Below are 21,154 nucleotides of genomic sequence, written 5' to 3'. Positions count from 1 at the left end.
CTATGCCCCCTCATAATAGACCGCTCCACCAATGGAAATAGACCCTTACTATCCACTATGTCCAGGCCCCTCAATATTTTGTACACCTCAATGAGGTCTCCTCTCAACCTCCTCTGTTCCAATGAGAACAAACCCAGCCTATCCAATCTGTCCTCATAACTAAGATTCTCCATTCCAGGCAGCCTCCTAGTAAATCTCCTCTACACCCTCTCTAGTGCAATCACATCCTTCCTGTAATACGGCAACCAGAACTGCACGCAGTACTCCAGCTGTGGCCTAACCAAAGTATTATACAATTTAAGCATAACCTCTCTATTCTTATATTCTATGCCTCGGCCAATAAAGGCAAGCATTCCATATGTCTTCTTAATCACCTTATCCACCTGGCCTGCTACTTTCAGGGACCTGTGGACAAGCACTCCAAGGTCCCTTTCATCATCTACACTATTAAGTGGCCTATCGCTTAATGTGTATACCCTTTCCTTATTAGCCCTCCCAAAGTGTATCACCTCACACTTCTCTGAATTAAGTTCCATTTGCCACTGCTCTACCCACCTGACAAGTAGATTGATATCATCCTGCAGCCCATGACTTTCCTCTTCATTATCAACCACACAGCTAATTTTAGTGTTGCCTGAAAACTTCTTAATCATACTCCCTATATTCAAATCTAAATCGTTGATATGTACCACAAAAAGCAAGGGTGCCAGTACTGAGCCCTGCGGAACCCCACTGGAGACATCCTTCCTGTCACAAAAACCTCCAAGCCAATTTTGGATCCAACTTGACACTTTGCCTTGTATTCCTTGACATTTAACCTTCATTACTAGTCTATTATGTGGGACCTTGTCAAAAGCTTTGCTAAAGTCCATATATACTACATCGTACGTGTTATATATGCAGACTATAGATATACTCTCTGTGTAGTCACTGTATAGTTGTATAAGATGGAAACTTGTTTACTTGATGTACTATCAATAAGGTTTACATTGTATATATACTATGCTGGCACCACTAGAGGGTGCAACTGGTGGAGACCGGGGTTTCCTGCCCTGGTGGTAGGGGTTGTATAAAAGGGTAGCCACCATGTGGCTGCCTCACTCTGGAGTTACGAATTAAGGACCAAGGTCACTACAGTTTGAGTACAACACATTGCCTCGTGGAGTCATTCATAAGTACATTTCAGACATAATAACTGCCGACGAGTATATGGACTTTTACGCGATTATGGCTACTTTTGGCACACTAAAAGACTTCACAGAGGGTGATGATTGGGATGCCTTCACGGAAAGGCTCAAGCAATATTTTGTGGCAAACATCCTGGCAGGGGAGATGGACGTATTGGCGGAGAAGCGCAAGGCTATACTGCTGACCAGTTGTGGGCCCGAGATCTACCGCCTCATCAGGGACTTGCTGGCACCCATGAAGGCCAAGGATAAGACATACAATGAGCTGACTGAACTAATTCGCGACCAACTAAAACCAAAAGTGAGCACCCTCATAGCCAGGCATAGATTCTACACTCACAGACCTAAATGCAGACCTGAGGGCCAGGAGATTGCAAAATATGCTGCCAACCTCAGGAGACTTGCGGCACCATGTGATTTTGGTACGCACCTCAACGAAGCATTGCGAGAATTCTTCGTTATAGGAATTGGCCACGAGGGCCTCCTTCACAAGCTATTATCTGCCGACACCACAGTCAACCTGCAGAAGGCCATCAGCATCAGTCAGGCATTCATGACCTCGACCTGCAGCACCAAGCAAATTATTCATCCTGTGGACTCAAACCCGGCAAGTACTGTACACAGAATGGTGCCTTTCACAGGCAAGACTTAGAACGTGGCTCTGCCCTGGGCAGCCCCCAGACCCAGTCACTACCTCGGCCATGTCTGGGAGTGAAAGGTCAGAACCAACGTGTTCCCCAAATGGGACCTGGAACAGCCAGGTTCCCAACACCGTTAGAGAGCAGGCAGAAGATTCTTCTGCCCTCAAAGGAGGACAGGGAGGCCACACACATCTGTGGCTCTGCCCACCACTAGGCAACGGCAAAGGCCCTGAGTCCTGGCAAGGTGAGCAAACAAAGCCTACACCGCTAGCAGGGGGTGCAGCACCGCCATCAGACGACTAGGGCCCCGTCCGGTTGCTGTCGAACTAGCATCCTCGCATACCTGTACTGCTACCTCAGTACTGACCATGACTAATCCATGAATGCAATCTACCCAATCCTGGCGCACGACCGTAAAATGTAACGAATGTAAATCACTGAACCAAGGTGTCACGATACAAACTGTAAAAAAAGTTTTTTTCTTCCTTTCTTTATACTTGCACTGTGTCTGATCCTATATGTTAATATAACGGGCCAGCTACATGATCTCACTGTGGGGGCCGGGGTGGGGGGGCGTGGAAGGGGCGCGAAATGGATGTATGTAGCAAGTGCAACATCCCCACTGACATCTGGGAGGCCCTGGTCAAAGACCGCCATAAGTGGAGGAAGTATATCCGGGAGGGCACTGAGCACCTTGAGTCTCATCGCCGAGAGCATGCAGAAATCAAGCGCAGGCAGCAGAAAGAGCGTGCGGCAAACCAGTTCCACCCACCCCTTCGCTCAACGACTATCTGTCCCAGCTGTGACAGGGACTGTGATTCTCGTATTGGGCTGTTCAGTCACCTAAGTACTCATATTAAGAGTGGAAGCAAGTCTTCCTCGATTCCGAGGGACTGCCTATGATGATGATGATGATGACACAAGAGGTTATTACACAAAATTAGGACTCATGGGATTGGGATTAATATATTAGCATGGATTGAGGATTGGTCATAGACAGAAAACAAAGAGTAGGAATCAACAAGACTTTTTCACGTTGGCAGGCTATATATAATGGGGTCAGTGTTTGGGCCTCAGCTATTTACAATCTATATTAATGACTTAGACGCAGGAACTGAGTATAACGTGTCCAAGTCCGCTGATGATACAAATTTAGGAGGGACAGTAAGCTTTGAGGAGAATGCAAAGAGGCTGCAGAGAGATATAGACAGGTTGACTGAGTGTGCAAGAACATGGCAAATGGAATACAATGTGGGGAAGTGTGAAGTTATCCACTTCGGTAGGAAAATGAAAAAAGCAGAATATTTTTTGAATGGCGAGAGACAGGGAAGTGTTTGCATTCGGAGGGACCTGGGAGCCCTTGGACATGAATCACAGAAAGTTAACATGCAAGCAATTAAGAAAGCAAATGGTATGTTAACTTTTGTTACAAAGGGATTAGAGTGCTCAGTTTAGGTTTCTCTCTCCCTTCCCTGAAGTTTCATGTTCAGCCATGAACTCATTGAATGGCGGTGCAGGCTAGAAGGGCTGAATGGCCTGCTCCTGCACCTATTTTCTATGTTTCTATGTTTCTATGTTTCCCCAGTTTGTGCTGCTGTCCTTCTCCCTCCCCATCAATAACAGATCAGGAATCAATTCACTCACCAATAGCAGGTCAGGAACCAATTCACTCACCAATAACAGGTCAGGAATCAATTCACTCACCAATAACAGGTCAGGAACCAATTCACTCACCAATAACAGGTCAGGAATCAATTCACTCACCAATAACAGGTCAGGAATCAATTCACTCACCAAAATCAGTTCAGGAATCAAATCAATCATCAAAATCAGGACAATAATCCAACAACTGACCAAAGACTGGGCCATAATCAAACAGTTGTCAAAAATTCCAACTTGATAGCCTCATAGTAACTGATGCCAATTGCTTCAGTTAAGTCTCTGTGCCTGGAGCATCACAGAACCTACATCTTATTACATAGAATCATAGAATGGTTATAGCAGTAAAGGAGGCCATTCGGCCCGTTGAGTCCGTGCCGGCTCCCTGCAAGAGCACTTCAGCCAGTCCCACTCCCCCGCCCTTTACACGTAGCCCTGCTCATTTTTTTTTCCTTCAGGTACTTATCCAACTCCCTTTTGAAAGCCACGATTGAACCAGCCTCCACCTTTTTACGCAGTGCATTCCAGATCCTAACCACTCACTGCGTAAACAAGTTTTTGCAGCACAGAGGCAGGTCATTCGACCCAACAGGTCTATGTCAGTGCTCATGCTCCAGATGAGCCTCCTCCCACATTACTTCATCTCACTCTATCAACACATCCTTCTATTCCTTTCTCCCTCATGTACTTTGCTGTAAATGCACCAAAACTATTAGCCTCAACTGCTGCATATGATAGCAAGTTCCACATTCTCGCCACTCTCTGACTAAAGAGGTTTCTCATGAATTCCTAATTCGATTTATTGGTTGCCTATCTTATATTCATGGGGCTAGAAATTCATATACTCACCGCCACACCATAATGCCATAAAATGGCGATAAAATGGCAGGCGCCGCTCTTTCGCCAGCTGGTGGCGAGTCCAGCGGCGGCCGCCATATTGTTCTCCCCCTTTGCGCTGCCAGTAACTGGCAGCACCCTAGAAAATAAATGGCAGCTTGGTGGTGTCAATCGCCGTGCAACACTGACTTAACGTCGCCAAGCGAACTTCGACCCTAGCGCTGAATTCAGCGCTGCGTCCAAAGCACGAGTTACCTCGGCGTGCAAGCAGGCTGACAGTGGTGATGTCAACAGCTCTTAAAGGGGCACACATATCATTTAGGTAAGTTTGAATTTAAGGGTTTGGACTGGGGTTTCTTTGATTTTATTGAAGCGGTGGCTTGTAATAGATGTGAAAAGTTTTTTTTAAGTGTGTTGGCAGTGCTGCTGGTTCCTTGCAAGGGCTCAGATGGTAAATTAAGGCCTTTGAGAAGACAACATGCTGCAAATACTCAGCAGGTCATGACACATCTGTGGAGAGAAGAACAGAGTTCATGTCTCAGGTTGACATGCTGCCTCACCAACTGAGTATTTCCAGCATTTTATGCTATCATTTCACATTTACAGCATCTGCTTGCAGAGAGAAAAAAGGAAAGAAAGACTTGGATTTATATAGTGCCTTTCACGACCACCAGATATCTGAAAGTGCTTTACAGGCAATTAAGTACTTTTGGAGTGCATGCACTGTTGTAATGTAGGAAGAGGAAGACACAGAAGGAGGGAGAGAGAAAACAGGGAATTATAGACCGGTCAGCCTGACATCGGTAGTGGGTAAAATGATGGAATCAATTATTAAGGATGTCATAGCAGTGCATTTGGAAAGAGGTGACATGATAGGTCCAAGTCAGCATGGATTTGTGAAAGGGAAATCATGCTTGACAAATCTTTTGGAATTTTTTGAGGATGTTTCCAGTAGAGTGGACAAGGGAGAACCAGTTGATGTGGTATATTTGGACTTTCAGAAGGCTTTCGACAAGGTCCCACACAAGAGATTGATGTGCAAAGTTAAAGCACATGGGATTGGGGTAGTGTGCTGACATGGATTGAGAACTGGTTGTCAGACAGGAAACAAAGAGTAGGAGTAAATGGGTACTTTTCAGAATGGCAGGCAGTGACTAGTGGGGTACCGCAAGGTTCTGTGCTGGGGCCCCAGCTGTTTACACTGTACATTAATGATTTAGATGAGGGGATTAAATGTAGTATCTCCAAATTTGCGGATGACACTAAGTTGGGTTGCAGTGTGAGCTGCGAGGAGGATGTTGTGAGGCTGCAGAGCGACTTGGATAGGTTAGGTGAGTGGGCAAATGCATGGCAGATGAAGTATAATGTGGATAAATGTGAGGTTATCCACTTTGGTGGTAAAAACAGAGAGACAGACTATTATCTGAATGGTGACAGATTAGGAAAAGGGGAGGTGCAAAGAGACCTGGGTGTCATGGTACATCAGTCATTGAAGGTTGGCATGCAGGTGCAGCAGGCGGTTAAGAAAGCAAATGGCATGTTGGCCTTCATAGCAAGGGGATTTGAGTACAGGGGCAGGGAGGTGTTGCTACAGTTGTACAGGGCATTGGTGAGGCCACACCTGGAGTATTGTGTACAGTTTTTGTCTCCTAACCTGAGGAAGGACATTCTTGCTATTGAGGGAGTGCAGCGAAGGTTCACCAGACTGATTCCCGGGATGGCGGGACTGACCTATCAAGAAAGACTGGATCAACTGGGCTTGTATTCACTGGAGTTCAGAAGAATGAGAGGGGACCTCATAGAAACATTTAAAATTCTGACGGGGTTAGACAGGTTAGATGCAGGAAGAATGTTCCCAATGTTGGGAAGTCCAGAACCAGAGGTCACAGTCTAAGGATAAGGGGTAAGCCATTTAGGACCGAGATGCGGAGGAACTTCTTCACCCAGAGAGTGGTGAACTTGTGGAATTCTCTACCACAGAAAGTTGTTGAGGCCAATTCACTAAATATATTCAAAAAGGAGTTAGATGAGGTCCTTACTACTAGGGGGATCAAGGGATATGGCGAGAAAGCAGGAATGGGGTACTGAAGTTGAATGTTCAGCCATGAACTCATTGAATGGCGGTGCAGGCTAGAAGGGCCGAATGGCCTACTCCTGCACCTATTTTCTATGTTTCTATGTTTCTATGTTTTAAGAGGAGGAAGCCAAAAAGGAGGCATCAGATGGAAGGGTGAATCCCAGACAGCCCCTTTGTGGCCAGGACACCCAGGATGGAATCATTCGCCTGCGGTCCCACTAACTCAGCAGGCTGCTTCTTCTTGGGTGTGTGAAATGAGGAAGGCATGAGGGTAGAGTTAGGAATACTGGAGGGCGGTAAAACAAGAGGTGCATGCCAGAAGGAGGATAATGTATGACGATACCCACATCTTGTATCCTTTCAGCCCCACTGCTGGCCAAGGGCTCAATCATTCTCCTGCCAAGAATGGCCTGCACCGTCTCCACCAAGTGGGTCAGGGGAGGCTAGGAATAGGAGATGTACATTGTCATTGGTGTAAATTGTTGGTAGGTGAGTGATTGGGTGTTGTGCATTGAGCAGTGTGTGAGGCTAGTGGTGCAGTTGGTAGGAGACGGCTTTTGAAGATGCATTCACTGACCTTGACCAGTGGTCTGAGGACATGAAACTTCTTTGGGCACTGGAGCCAGGTGTTGGGGCCACACTGCTGGCAGTGATGGCCTTAGTGATGTAATCCCACATCATTCTTTCTGGAGTGCCTCCTGGCCCCTGTGGGTGGAAGCCCGTTTTTGCAGTGTTGACCCTTGTACAAAGCTGGGATGTTGTGGTGTAAGACCCTGAGTGTCCTTGTCCTGGCTTGCTGAGCCATTTGTGTTACTGCTGAGGCAGTTTTCCCAATTGTTGAAGTTAAGAATTAGGAGCAGGATTAGGCCATTCGGCCCTTCGAGCCTGACCCGCCATTCAATGAGATCATGGCTGATCTTCTACCTCAACTCCACTTTCCTGCATAATCCCCATATCCCTTGATTCCCTTAAAACCCAAAAATCTATTGATGTCTGTCTTGAATACACTCAAAGACTGAGCCTCCTCTGAGTGAAGAAATTTCTCCTCATCTCATTCCTAAATGGCCATCCCTTTATTCTGAGACTGTGACCCCTGGTTCTCGACTCCACAGCCAGGGGGAAACATCCTCCCTGCATCTACCCTGTCAAGCCCTGTAAGAATTGTGTATGTTTCAATGAGATCACCTCGCATTCTTCTGAACTCTAGAGAATATAGACCTAGTTTACTCAATCTCTCCTCATAGGACAATTCCCCCATCCCAGGAATCAGTCTGGTGAACCTTCGCTGAACTCCCTCAATGGCAAGTATATCCTTCCTTAGGTAAGGAGACCAAAACTGTGCACAATACAGGTGCAGATCACCAGGGCCCTGTATAATTGCAGTAAGATATATTTATTCTTATACTCAAATCCTCTTGTAATAAAGGCCAACCTACCCAGGTCCCTCTGAACACCAACACTTCCCAATCTCTCACCATTTAAAAAATACTCTGCTTTTCTATTTTATCTACTACCAAAGTGGATAACGTCACATTTTTCCACATTATATTCAATTTGCCATGTTCTTGCCCACTCGATTAGCCTGTCTATATCCCCTTGAAGTATCTTTGCATCCTTCTCACAACTTACATTTCCACCTAGCTTAGTATTATCAGCAAATTTGAATATATTACATTTGGTCCCCTCATCCAAATCATTGATATAGATTGTGAATAGCTGTGCCTAAGCACCGATCCTTGCGGCACCCCACTAATTACAGCCTGCTAACCTGAAAATGATCCGTTTATTCCTACTCTCTGTTTTCTGTCCATTAACCAATACTCAATCCATGCTAGTATATTACCCCTAATCCCATGAGCCCTTATTTTGTTCAATAACCTCTTGTGTGGCACCTTATCAAATGCCTTCTAAAAATCCAAATACAACACATCCACTGGTTCCCCTTATCTATTCTGTTGGTTACAACCTCAAAAAACTCTAACAGAGTTGTCAAACATGATTTCGCTTTCATAAATCCGTGTTGACTCTGCCCAATCCTATTACTATTTTCTAAGTGCCCTGTTACTACATCCTTAATAATAGATTCTAACATTTTCCCTACTACTGATGTCAGACTAACTGGTCTGTAGTTCCTCATTTTCTCTCTTCCTCCTTTCTTAAGTAGCAGGGTTACATTAGGTACCTTCCAATCTGCAGGAACTATTCTAGATTCTATGGAATTTTGGAAGATGCATCCACTATCTTTATAGCCACCTCTTTCAAAATCTTAGGATGTAGGCCGTCAGGTCCACGGGATTTATCGGCTTTTAGCCCCATTAATTTCTCCAGTACTATAATTTTAGTAATACTAATTTCTTTCAGTTCGGCATTCTCACGAGGCTTCACAGCTGAATATTCACATTTGGAACTTCTTTTAAATATTGAATATTCCTTAAAACAGAAAGAGCTGAAAAATGTATTGATTTACTGCATTTTATTTTGTAATGCCTCAGTTTGTGTGACCCCTCAGACCTCTTCATTGCCTAGACTTCCTTGCGAGCTCCACAGCTTTGCTCCTAGAGGCTGTGGAAAGCTGCAATGACGGACCTGGACAGGAACTTCGACCCAGATCCCTCCAGCAATGCCACTAGGACAGCATTGCACAGAAGGTGAACGCTGTGCTACCTATCCCCATGCACCCCGCCAGATCAATGTCACTTGGTTAGTGTTGCGGCCATTTCCAGCGGCCGTTAACTGCAGGTGCCAGTGACACCAGCAACTTTGCTGGCGAATACTAATTTTCCCCCATGGTCCCTAGTTTTGGACTACCCCACAAGTGGAAACATGTTCCCTATATCTAACCTATCGAACCCCTTCATAATTTTAAAGACATCTATCAGGTCACCCCTCTGCTTTGCTTTTCTAGAGAAAAGAGCCCCAGCTGTTCAGTCTTTGCTGATAGTTGTAGCCTTTTAGTTCTATTGTCATCCTTGTAAATCTTTTTTGCACCTTTACCAATGACTCTTTGTCCTTTTTGTAATATAGAAACCAGAACTGAGCACAGTACTTAAAGCGTGGTCTAGCCAAGGTACTAGAGAAAATTAATATAATTTCACTGCTTTTCAACTCTATTCTTCCAGAAATGAACCCCAGCGCCTTGGTTGCATTTTGCTATGGCTTTGTTAACATGCATCGTTACTGTTAATATTTTTTAATCTGTACCCTAGATCCCTCTACACCATTTAGACTCCTAGGGGGTGAAATTGCTCCATGCCCCGATCGGGGGCAGTAACCTTCCGGAGCTGGGAATTTTATCACCTGGCCAGGAAGTCCTGCCCGACACAGAATTGGGCCTACTACCCCTCAAAGGAAGCTGAGCATTGACTCCGGGACTCCGCTTCCTTTGGGGGCGGTGCTGGGGCAGTAGCGCAGTGCTGAGGCCAACGCTAGGCAGATGCTCTACAATGCTCCATTAAAGGGGAGGGGGTGCAGCATACCCTGCACGGCCCTTTGATGGCTGCCATTGGGCCACCAGGGACATGTGAGACTGGGCCAGCAGCTCGGCACCCAAGACGGAATGCTGGGCTGCACAATGGCGGCACGGACCATGCTAGGGCCGCCATCATCGAGCCGACCCACGAATCGTTCAATAGAAAAAGATGGCAGTCTGGGCACTGCCGACCTCCCCTTTAATCAGCGCCCCGAGAGCGGATGTCCGCCCACACCAGCCTCGCTGCCCACAGGACAATTTCCCCCGCGGGGCGTTAGGGGGTCGGGGCGGGGCGTTCAGGGATCGGCTTGAATGACGATGATATCATCGCTGGTTGCGCAGCAGGCTGGGGCACTAACCGCTGGATGCGGCACTGCCCCTTATTTTCCAAGGAGTAGGGAGCCTCCTTATTCATGCCAAAATGCACAATCTCACACTTATCTACATGGAAATGAATTTGCCATTTTGACGCCAATTCTACAATTTGTTATGAGAACATCTTCCCGTATTTTGTTGTAGTCGTCCTCAGCATTAACTGTACCCCCAGAGTTGGTGTCATCCTTGGTATTAACTGTACCCCTGAAGTTGGTGTCGTCCTTGGTATTAATTATACCCCCCAAGTTGGTGACATCTTCGGTATTAACTGTACCCCCCCAAGTTGGTGTTGTTCTAGAAACATAGAAACATAGAAAATAGGTGCAGGAGTAGGCCATTCAGCCCTTCGAGCCTGCACCGCCATTAAATGAGTTCATGGCTGAACATGCAACTTCAGTACCCCATTCCTGCTTTCTCGCCATACCCCTTGATCCCCCTAGTAGTAAGGACGACATTTAACTTATTTTTGAATATATTTAGTGAATTGGTTTCAACAACATTCTGTGGTAGAGAATTCCACAAGTTCACCACTCTCTGGGTGAAGAAGTTTCTCCTCATCTCGGTCCTAAATGGCTTACCCCTTATCCTTAGACTGTGACCCCTGGTTCTGGACTTCCCCAACATTGGGAACATTCTTCCTGCATCTAACCTGTCTAAACCCGTCAGAATTTTAATCGTTTCTATGAGATCCCCTCTCATTCTTCTGAACTCCAGTGAATACAAGCCCAGTTGATCCAGTCTTTCTTGATATGTCAGTCCCGCCATCCCGGGAATCAGTCTGGTGAACCTTCGCTGCATTCCCTCAATAGCAAGAATGTCCTTCCTCAAGTTAGGAGACCAAAACTGTACACAATACTCTAGGTGTGGCCTCACCAAGGCCCTGTACAACTGTAGTAACACCTCCCTGCCCCTGTACTCAAATCCCCTCGCTATGAAGGCCAACATGCCATTTGCTTTCTTAACCGCCTGCTGTACCTTCATGCCAGCCTTCAATGACTGATATACCATGACACCCAGGTCTCATTGCACCTCCCCTTTTCCTAATCTGTCACCATTCAGATAATAGTCTGTCTCTTTGTTTTTACCACCAAAGTGGATAACCTCAGATTTATCCACATTATACTTCATCTGCCATGCATTTGCCCACTCACCGAACCTATCCAAGTCACTCTGCAGCCTCATAGCATCCTCCTCGCAGCTCACACTGCCACCCAACTTAGTGTCATCCGCAAATTTGGAGATACTACATTTAATCCCCTCGTCTAAATCATTAATGTACAATGTAAACAGCTGGGGCCCCAGCACAGAACCTTGCGGCACCCAATTAGTCATTGCATGCCATTCTGAAGAGTATCCATTTACTCCTACTCTTTGCTTCCTGTCTGCCAACCAGTTCTCAATCCACATCAGCACACTACCCCCAATCCCATGTGCTTTAGCTTTGCACATTAATCTCTTGTGGGGGACCTTGTCGAAAGCCTTCTGAAAGTCCAAATATACCACATCAACTGGTTCTCCCTTGTCCACTCTACTGGAAACATCCTCAAAAAATTCCAGAAGATTTGTCAAGCATGATTTCCCTTTCACAAATCCATGCTGACTTGGACCTATCATGTCATCTCTTTCCAAATGCACTGCTATGACATCCTTAATAATTTATTCCATTATTTTACCCACTATCGATGTCAGGCTGACTGGTTTATAATTCCCTGTTTTCGGTAGTAACTACCCCCTAAGTTGGTGTTGTCCTCGGTATTAACTGTAACCCCCAAGTTGGTGACTGATATGTCCTTACTATACAGTATAAATGCATACGAGGCCCATACTTGAGAGAAGGTCACTTTGTGACCAGTTACCTTTGTTATCAAGACCTCAACTGATGAAGGTGGGTGGAGCTTCCCCTTTTATACCTGAAAGTCCAGGTTAGGAGTGTCGCCAACAAGTTCACCCCTTGTGCTCAATGTTCTCAAGGTGTACAACTTAGGTCAGCTTATACATGGGTTACGATGAGAGTTGAATACATGACATCACCTCCCCCCCCAAAGTCTTATTAAGATCACAGGTTAAGTCTCGCTGATGGTTTACGCTCCCTTGTAGAGCGCCTGAGTTGGGGCTCTGGTTGTTGGGCGCTGGCCTGAGTGTCTGCTGTTTGCGGTGCCTCAGGCCTGTCCGGACTGCCCACAGTGACTGGGCTCTCCTCCACTTGGTTCCAGTGTTCGGTCACCTGTGGTGGAGTAAACTCTACATTGTGTTCTTCCTCTGCTTCTTCTATGGGGTTGCTGAACCTCCTTTTAGTTTGATCCACGTGTTTGCGGCAGATTTGTCCATTGGTAAGTTTAACTACAAAAACCCTATTCCCCTCTTTGGCAATCACAGTGTCTGCAAGCCATTTGGGCCCTGCAGCGTAATTAAGGACAAAAACAGGGTCATTGACATCAATACATCGCGCCCTCGCATTCCTGTCATGGGAGTCACATTGTGACTGACGCCTGCTCTCAACAATTTCTTTCATAGTGGGGTGTATAAGGGATAACCTGGTTTTGAGCATCCTTTTCATTAGCAGCTCTGCGGGTGGAACCCGTATGAGCGAGTGTGGTTGGGATCTATTGGCCACCAGGAGGCATAATAAGCAGCTTTGTAGGGCACCCCCTTGGATTCTGAGCATCCCCCATTTGATTATCTGCACTGCTCGATCCACCTAGCCGTTTGAGGCCAGCTTGAACGGTGCCATTCTGACATGGTTGATTCCATTGCCTGCCGTGAAGTCCTGGAATTCAGTGCTTGTGAAACACAGACCATTGTCGCTGACCAAGACATCCGGTAGACCATGGGCGGCGAACATTGCCTGTAGACTTTCTACCGTGGAGAGGATGTGCTTGAATTTAAAATGGCACACTCAATCCATTTGGAGTAGGCGTCTACGACAACCAAAAACATTTTTCCCATGAAAGGACCTGCGTAGTCCACATAGATGCATGACCATGGCTTGGCAGGCCAGGACCAGAGGCTAAGAGGAGCTTCCCTGGGTGTATTGCCTAGCTGAGCACACGTGTTGCACCTGCGAACACAAAGTTCCAGGTCTGCATCTATCCCTGGCCATCAAACGTGTGATCTGGCAATTGCTTTCATCATGACAATGCCCGGATGTTCATTGTGAAGTTCTCTGACAAACATCTCTCTGCCCATCTGGGGCATGACTACTCGGTTTCCCCACAGTTGGCAATCGGCCTGAATCGAGAGTTCATCCTTGTGCCTATGAAACGGTTTAAATTCTTCAGGGCATGCCCCGTACTTGGCTGCCCAGTCCCCATTAAGGACACATTTCTTAACTAAAGACAGTAGCGGGTCTTTATTTGTCCAGACTTTAATCTGACGGGCTGTCGCAGGTGAGCCTTCGCTTTCGAAAGCTTCAACAGCCATGACCATCTCAGCATCATGCTCAGTTGCCTCCTCAGTGGTGGCTAGTGGGAGCCTGCTGAGTGTATCGGCGCAGTTTTCAGTGCCCGGTCTGTGCCGAATTGTGTAGTCATAGGCAGCTAACGTGAGTGCCCACCTTTGTATGCGGGCCGATGCATTTGCATTTATGGCCTTGTTGTCGGCCAAAAGGGACATTAGGGGTTTGTGATCTGTCTCCAGCTCAAATTTCCTGCCAAACAGGAACTGGTGCATTTTTTTTACTGCATATACACATGCTAGCGCTTCCTTTTCTACCATCCCGTAGCCCCTTTCTGCCTGGGACAGACTTCTGGAGGCATAAGCTACCGGCTGTAACTGACCATTGGCATTCACATGCTGCAACACACACCCGACCCCATAGGATGACGCATCGCAAGTTAAAACAAGTTTTTTACACGAGTCATATAACCTAACAGTTTGATGGAGCATAACAAATTGCATGATCTATCAAATGCCCTTTCCTGGCTGTCCCCCCAGACCCAATCGCGACCTTTGCGTAGGAGCACGTGCAGCGGCTCTAACAGCGTGCTCAATTTGGGAAGAAAGTTACCAAAATAGTTCAGGAGCCCCAGGAACGAACGCAGCTCCATCGTGTTATGGGGTCTGGGTGCTCTCTGAATTGCTTCTGTTTTGGGTGCAGTATGTCTGATCCCGTCTGCTGCTACCCTCCTCCCCAGGAATTCTACCTCTGGAGCTAAGAAGACGCACTTCGCCTTTTTCAGTCGCAGCCCTACCCGGTCCAGTCTGCGTAGGACCTCCTCCAGGTTGTGGAGGTGTTCTTCAGTATCGTGACCCATGATGAGGATGTCGTCTCGAAAAACCACCGTCCTTGGAATCGACTTGAGGAGGCTTTCCATATTTCGCTGAAAGATCGCGGCGGCCGAACGAATCCCGAATGGACATCTGTTGTACTCAAACAACCCCTTGTGTGTTGTGATGGTGGTCAGCTTCTTCGACTCACTCGCCAGCTCCTGGGCCATGTAAGCTGAGGTCAGGTCCAATTTTGAAAAAAGTTTACAACGGATAGCGTCGCAAAAAGGTCCTCCGCTCTCGGTAGCGGGTACTGGTCTTGGAGTGACACCCGATTGATGGTGGCCTTGTAATCGCCACATATCCTGACCGACCCATCCGCCTTGAGTACCGGCATGATCGGGCTCGCCCAGTCACTGAATTCGACTGGCGAGATGATGCCTTCCCTCAGCAGGCGGTCCAATTCGCATTCTATCTTTTCCCGCATCACGTACGGCACTGCTCTGGCCTTGTGGTGTACTGGCCTGGCGTTCGGGTTTATGTGAATCACTACCTTGGCCCCCATGAAAGTGCCAATGCCGGGTTGAAATAATGACTTAAATTTGTCCAGGACCTTTAAGCACGATACTCGCTCCACAGAAGAAATTGCATTGACATCGCCCCATTTCCAGTTCATGACAGCAAATCAACTCCTCCCCAGTAGTGCGGGACCGTCCCCCGGGACAATCCAGAGTGGCAACCTGTTCGCCAAATCTTTGTGGGTCACGACTACTGTGGCGCAGCCTAGCACCGGAATGATCTCCTTTGTATATGTCCATAGCTGTGCGTCAATCGGCAATAATTTTGGCCTCCTGGCCTTGGACACCCACAACCTTTCGAACTGTTTGACACTCATCAGGGACTGGCTGGCCCCCGTGTCTAGCTCCATTAATACTGGGATGCCATTGAGGAGCACTTTCATCATTATCGGTGGCATCCTGGTATATGAACTGTATATGTGATCCACATGAACTTGCTGAACTTCAGCTGCCAGCGATTTCCCCCAGTATCCATTTGGCCTCGTAGGGCTTACATCGGGCCTGACCTCCTCATACATCAACCTGGCTGCAGGCTTCCTGCACATACGCGCCAAGTGACCGCTGACGTTGCAGTTTCTGCAGGTATATTGCTGATACCTGCAAGCTCTGACTGGGTGTTTGCCTCCACACCTCCAGCATGAACTGGAGGCCCTGTTGTTGGAAACAAAAGGTCCATTACCAGTCGATCGTCTCTGACTGTCTCTGTAACTGTCCTTAAGCGCACCATTAACAGGTGTTGATGGCCCCATTACTGACCGCATTATCCATTGCGAAGGCATGAATCTCCGTTCAGCTAGCCATTGTCTCTGTTGAATTCCCCCTTTTGGTTCGACTACATGCTGGGGCATATCCGATTGCCCTTGTCTGCCGAGAGAACTGTGTGCCGCGTTAACAATGTTGACTCCCTAGTCGTTTGCCGCATTTGAGCCAAGATTTTTGTCATACATCATTCTCGTCTCTTCCTCCCCTGAGATAAATGTCTGGGCTATCACAGCCACCGCTTCCAAGGTCAAGTCTTTGGTCTCAATCAGTTTCCTTAAAACCCCAGCGTGCCTGATGCCCTCAATAAAAAAGTCTCGCAGCATCATGCATCTGGGAACTTACATAGGCTCGCCAGTCGCCGGAGATCTGCCACGAAGTCTGGAATGCTTTGCCCTTCTCGCCGCCGGTGCGTGTAACACCGGTGTCTCGCCATGTGCATGCTGCTCGCTGGTTTAAGATGTGTGCCGATCAACTTACTGAGCTCTTTGAACGTCTTGTCCGCCGGCTTCTCTGGCGCTAGAAGGTCCTTCATCAGGGAGTACGTTCTGGATCCACAAACCATCAGGAGATGAGCCCTGCGTTTGTCAGCCGAATCCTGTCCCAACCACTCCTTAGTGACAAAACTTTGCTGTCGTCTCTCAATAAAGTCATCCCAATCATCACCAACACAGTACCTCTCTTCTGTGCTGCTCGTGGCCATGCTTGCGTGGTTTAAATCCCAGTTTCTCATCGCCAATGATATGTCCTTACTATACAGTATAAATGCACAGGAGGCCCATACTTGAGAGAAGGTCACTCTGTGACCAGTTACCTTTATTACCAAGACATCAAGTGATGAAGGTGGGTGGAGCTTCCACTTTTATACCTGAAAGTCCAGGTTAAGAGTGTCTCCCACAAGTTCATCCCCTTGTGGTCAATGTTCTCAAGGTGTACAACTTATGTCAGCTTATACATGGGTTACAATGATAGTTGAATACATGACAGTGACATCCTCAGTATTAATTATATCCCCCAAGTTGGTGTCGTCCGCAAGTTTTGATATTGTATTTCTGTTTCCCCGAGTGCAAATAATTTTGTAAATGGTGAACAATAGTGGTCCCAGCACCGATCCCTGTAGTCCACTGCTTCGTACCTTCCAGCAGTCTGAGTACATCGACTCTCTGTTTTCTGTTTTATAACCAGTATGCAATTCATTCACTACTTGTCCCCGACTTAACATGCTCTGACCTTAGCCATGAGCCCACTATGCGGAACCTTATCGCAGGCCTTTTGAAAATCCATGTACATTACATCCACTGCATTACCCTTGTCTGCTCTTTGTGTTACTTCTTCAAAGAATTGAATAAGGTTGGTCAAGCCAAACCTTCCTTTTTGAAATTAGCGCTGACTATTCTTTATTTTGTTTTAGTTTTGTGAAGGACAGTGAAGCCCGGCGGGGCTTTAACCCATTGCTCGGGGTGTTCACACAGCAGGAGTTGGCCATGGGCCAGAGCTCCCGGTGTGAGGCGGTGGATCCCTGCTGTCTGGCAGTGACTGCAGCTGGTTCCCGGGACCTGCTTCCCCGGGTCACACCACACAGCGGCTGGCATGGTGCCTCCACATTAAACACCGACCGGGCTTTCAACAAACGCTGGGAATTGTCACTCTCCAGGTTTTCAGAAAGTGACCGGTTCATTTATTCTCAAAGTCATGGGTTCAAATAGCCTGGATCAGGTGAAGTGTAACAGTGACGGGAGCAGCTTTAAGTTGTGAAAGGGGACGAGAGGAGTGTTCATGTCTGAGTCTGCAGCCCACAATGACAACATTTAAAAATGGACCAAATGGGCGCAGGTCCCCCAGAGAGTGGGACTAATTCAATAAACTGAAACCAGCATGTTTGACTCGGTTCAAACACCTGAAATCACAGGACTGAAAAATGATCCTCTCACACTCATGTACTTTAAATTTTATTTTGCAGTGGGTTCCATACACCGTGTTTACATGTACTGAAGGTGTCATGTTTGTAACTACAATGTAACACCACTGTATTACTATACACACTCAACTCAGATGGACACCTTGACCACAGGGGGTGAACTTGTGGGAGACACTCCTTACCTGATCACACAGGTATATAAAGGGAGGTCCCACGCTGTGTCATCACTTCTGGAGTCCTGTAATAAAGAGTTAAGGTCACAGAGTGGCCTTGTCCCTGGAATGTGCCTCGTGTGGTTTCATGCTGTAGAGTAAGGACTTTACATTGGCGACGAGAAACTGGAATTCACGACTCTCGGGAATGGCCACCGGTAGCACAGAGGAATGGTACTGTGTTGGGGAAGACTGGGACGATTTTGTCGAGAGGCTCCAGCAAAGCTTCATTACTAAAGACTGGCTGGGGGATTCAGCGGCCGACAAGCGACGGGCTCATCTCCTGACCAGCTGTGGGCCAAAGACTTATGCGCTCATGAAGGACTTACTGGCACCCGAAAAGCCGGCGGACAAAACCTTTGAAGAGCTTAGCAAGTTAATCGGGGAGCACCTCAAACTGGTGAGCCGCATACACATGGCTCGACACAGATTCTACACCCACCAATGTCGTGAAGGACAGAGCATACCGGACTTTGTAGCGGACCTCCAGCGTTTGGCCAGCCTCTGTAAGTTCACAGATGCCTGCAAGGGGGAGATGCTAAGGGACTTCTTTATCGAGGATATCGGTCATGCGGGAATTTTTCGCAAGTTAATTGAGACCAAGGACTTGACCTTGGAAGCGGCAGCGTTGTGAGCTCAAACTTTCATGGCGGGGGAGGAAGAGATGAAAATGATTTACGCGCGCAATTCTGCCTCTAACGCGGCGATGGATCAGGGAGTCAACACCATCAATGCTACTCAGAGCCCCGCAGGCAGGCAGGGGCAATCCGACATTTACCAGGCAGCAACAGACCCCAGAGCAGGACCTCAACAGAGACAATGGCAGGCTGAATGGATGTTCACGCCATCACAGTGGACAATGCGGCCCAGGATGGGGCGATTGACACCCACTAATAGGGTACTTAAGAGCAGTCAAAGGGACAGTCAGCGTGGAATTCCTGGCCATAGTCCCTTTGTCCCCAACAATGGAAACTTTAACTCATGCTGGAGGTGTTGGGGAAAACATCAGCCAGATCTTGCAGATTCCAACAGTTTGTCTGCAGAAAACCTGCAACCAGACTATTATATGAGGCAGATGGACCAGAAGAGGATTCTGTGAGGCAGGATGACTTTTGGGGAAAATCAATGGACGCTGAGGTTCAGCGGGTCCATGCGGCGAATATTCATAGTTCATACACCAAAATACCACCAACGATGATAAGGGTTTTGTTGAATGGTATCCCAGTGTGCATGGAGCTGGACACTGGGGCCAGCCATTCACTCATGGGCATTCAGCAATTTGAGAAGCTATGGCCACTCAAAGCCAGTAGACCCAAATTAGGACGTATTGAGACACAATTATGGACTTACATCAAAGAAATCATTCCGGCACTAGGCAGTGCAATGTTGGCTGTCACACACAGTGGGTTAGTGAACCAGCTGCTGCTCTGGATTGTCCCGGGCAATGGTCCTGCATTGTTGGGGAGGAGCTGGTTAGCTGAGATGAACTGGAAATGGGGGGGATGTTCACGTAATGTCCTTGGTGGAGCGAAGTTCGTGCTCACAAGTCCTATATCAACCGAGTCACTATTCCAACCGGGCGTCGGGACTTTCAAAGGCACTAAAGTAGTGATACACATCACCTCAGACGCCAGGCCAGTGCACCAAAAAGCCAGAGCGGTGCCGTATGTAATGCGGGAAAAAATAGAGAGCGAATTGGACCGCTGTTGTGAGAGGGCATCATCTCACCTGTTGAATTCAGCGACTGGGCGAGCCCCATCGTTCCCGTTCTAAAAGCGGATGGCTCTGTCAGGATCTGTGGCGGCTACAAGGCCACCATCAATCGGGTGTCCCGACAAGACCAATACCCGCTCCAAAGAGCTGAGGACCTCTTCGCTACGCTGGCAGGGGGCAAGCTGTTCACCAAGTTGGACCTGACTTCAGCCTATATGACCCAGGAACTGGCCGACGAATCCAAACTACTGACCACCATCACCACGCACAAGGGACTGTTTGCGTATAACAGGTGCCCGTTTGGCATTCGATCAGCGGCCGCGATTTTTCAATGTAACATGGAAAGCTTGCTTGAATCCATTCCGGGAATGATCGTATTCCAGGACGACATCCTCATCATGGGTCGAGACACCGAGGAACACCTCCACAACCTGGAGGAGGTGCTACGCCGACTGGACCGGGTAGGCCTGTGACTCAAGTAGTCTAACTGCATGTTCTTAGCTCCCGAGGTTGGGTTTCTGGGCAGGAGGATTGCTGCAGATGGGATTCGGCCCACCGAATCCAAAACAGAGACAATTCGACAAGCACCCATGCCCTGCAACACATCGGAGTTGCGTTCATTTCTGGGACTGTTGAACTATTTCGGGAACTTTCTGCCAAACTTGAGCACGTTGTTGGAGCTGCTACACGTGCTCCTGCGTAAGGATTGCGATTGGTTTTGCGGGGGACTGTCAGGAACGGGCTTTTAATCGGGCGCAAAACCTACTTTGTTCAAACAAGTTGTTGACCCTGTACAACCCCTGTAAACGTTTAGTTCTGACATGTGATGCATTGTCCTTTGGGGTTGGGTGCATGTTGCAGCAGGGTAATGCTGAGGGTCAGCTACAACTTGTGGCTTATGCCTCCAGGTCGCTCTCTCTAGCAAAACGGGGATATGGGATGGTCGAGAAGGAAGCGCTTGCATGTGTCTATGGTGTAAAAAAAATGCATCAGTACCTCTTCGGCAGGAAGTTTGAATTAGAGATGGACCACAAGCCACTCACACCCCTGTTGTCAGACAGCAAGGCTGTCAATGCCAACGCATCAGCTCGCATACAGTGGTGGGCTCTCATGCTAGCTGCTTATGACTACTCCATCCGGCACCGGCCCGGCACTGAAAACTGCGCTAACGCGCTCAGCAGGCTCCCACTGGCCACCACCGAGGGGGCAGCTGAGCAAAGCGCTGAGATGGTCATGGCTGTTGATGCCTTTGACAGTGCAGGCTCCCCCATCACAGCCCGCTAGATCAAAATCTGGACCAACAGAGATCCTCTCCTATCCTTGATTAAGAAATGTGTCCTGACTGGGGATTGGGCGCCCGCACACGGAGCATGCCCTGAGGAGGTCAGACCGTCCCACAGGCCTGACCTCCTGCCGACTGCCTATTATGGGGCAGCCGGGTAGTCCTGCCCCAGACGGGCAGAGAGGCATTCATCAGGGAACTCCACTGCACCGTTCAAGCTGGCCTCCAATGGCCAGGCGGA

Source organism: Pristiophorus japonicus, chromosome 6 (assembly GCF_044704955.1).
Source record: "Pristiophorus japonicus isolate sPriJap1 chromosome 6, sPriJap1.hap1, whole genome shotgun sequence".
NCBI classification, from domain to species: Eukaryota; Metazoa; Chordata; class Chondrichthyes; family Pristiophoridae; genus Pristiophorus; species Pristiophorus japonicus.
Note: the sequence above shows the minus strand (reverse complement) of the source record.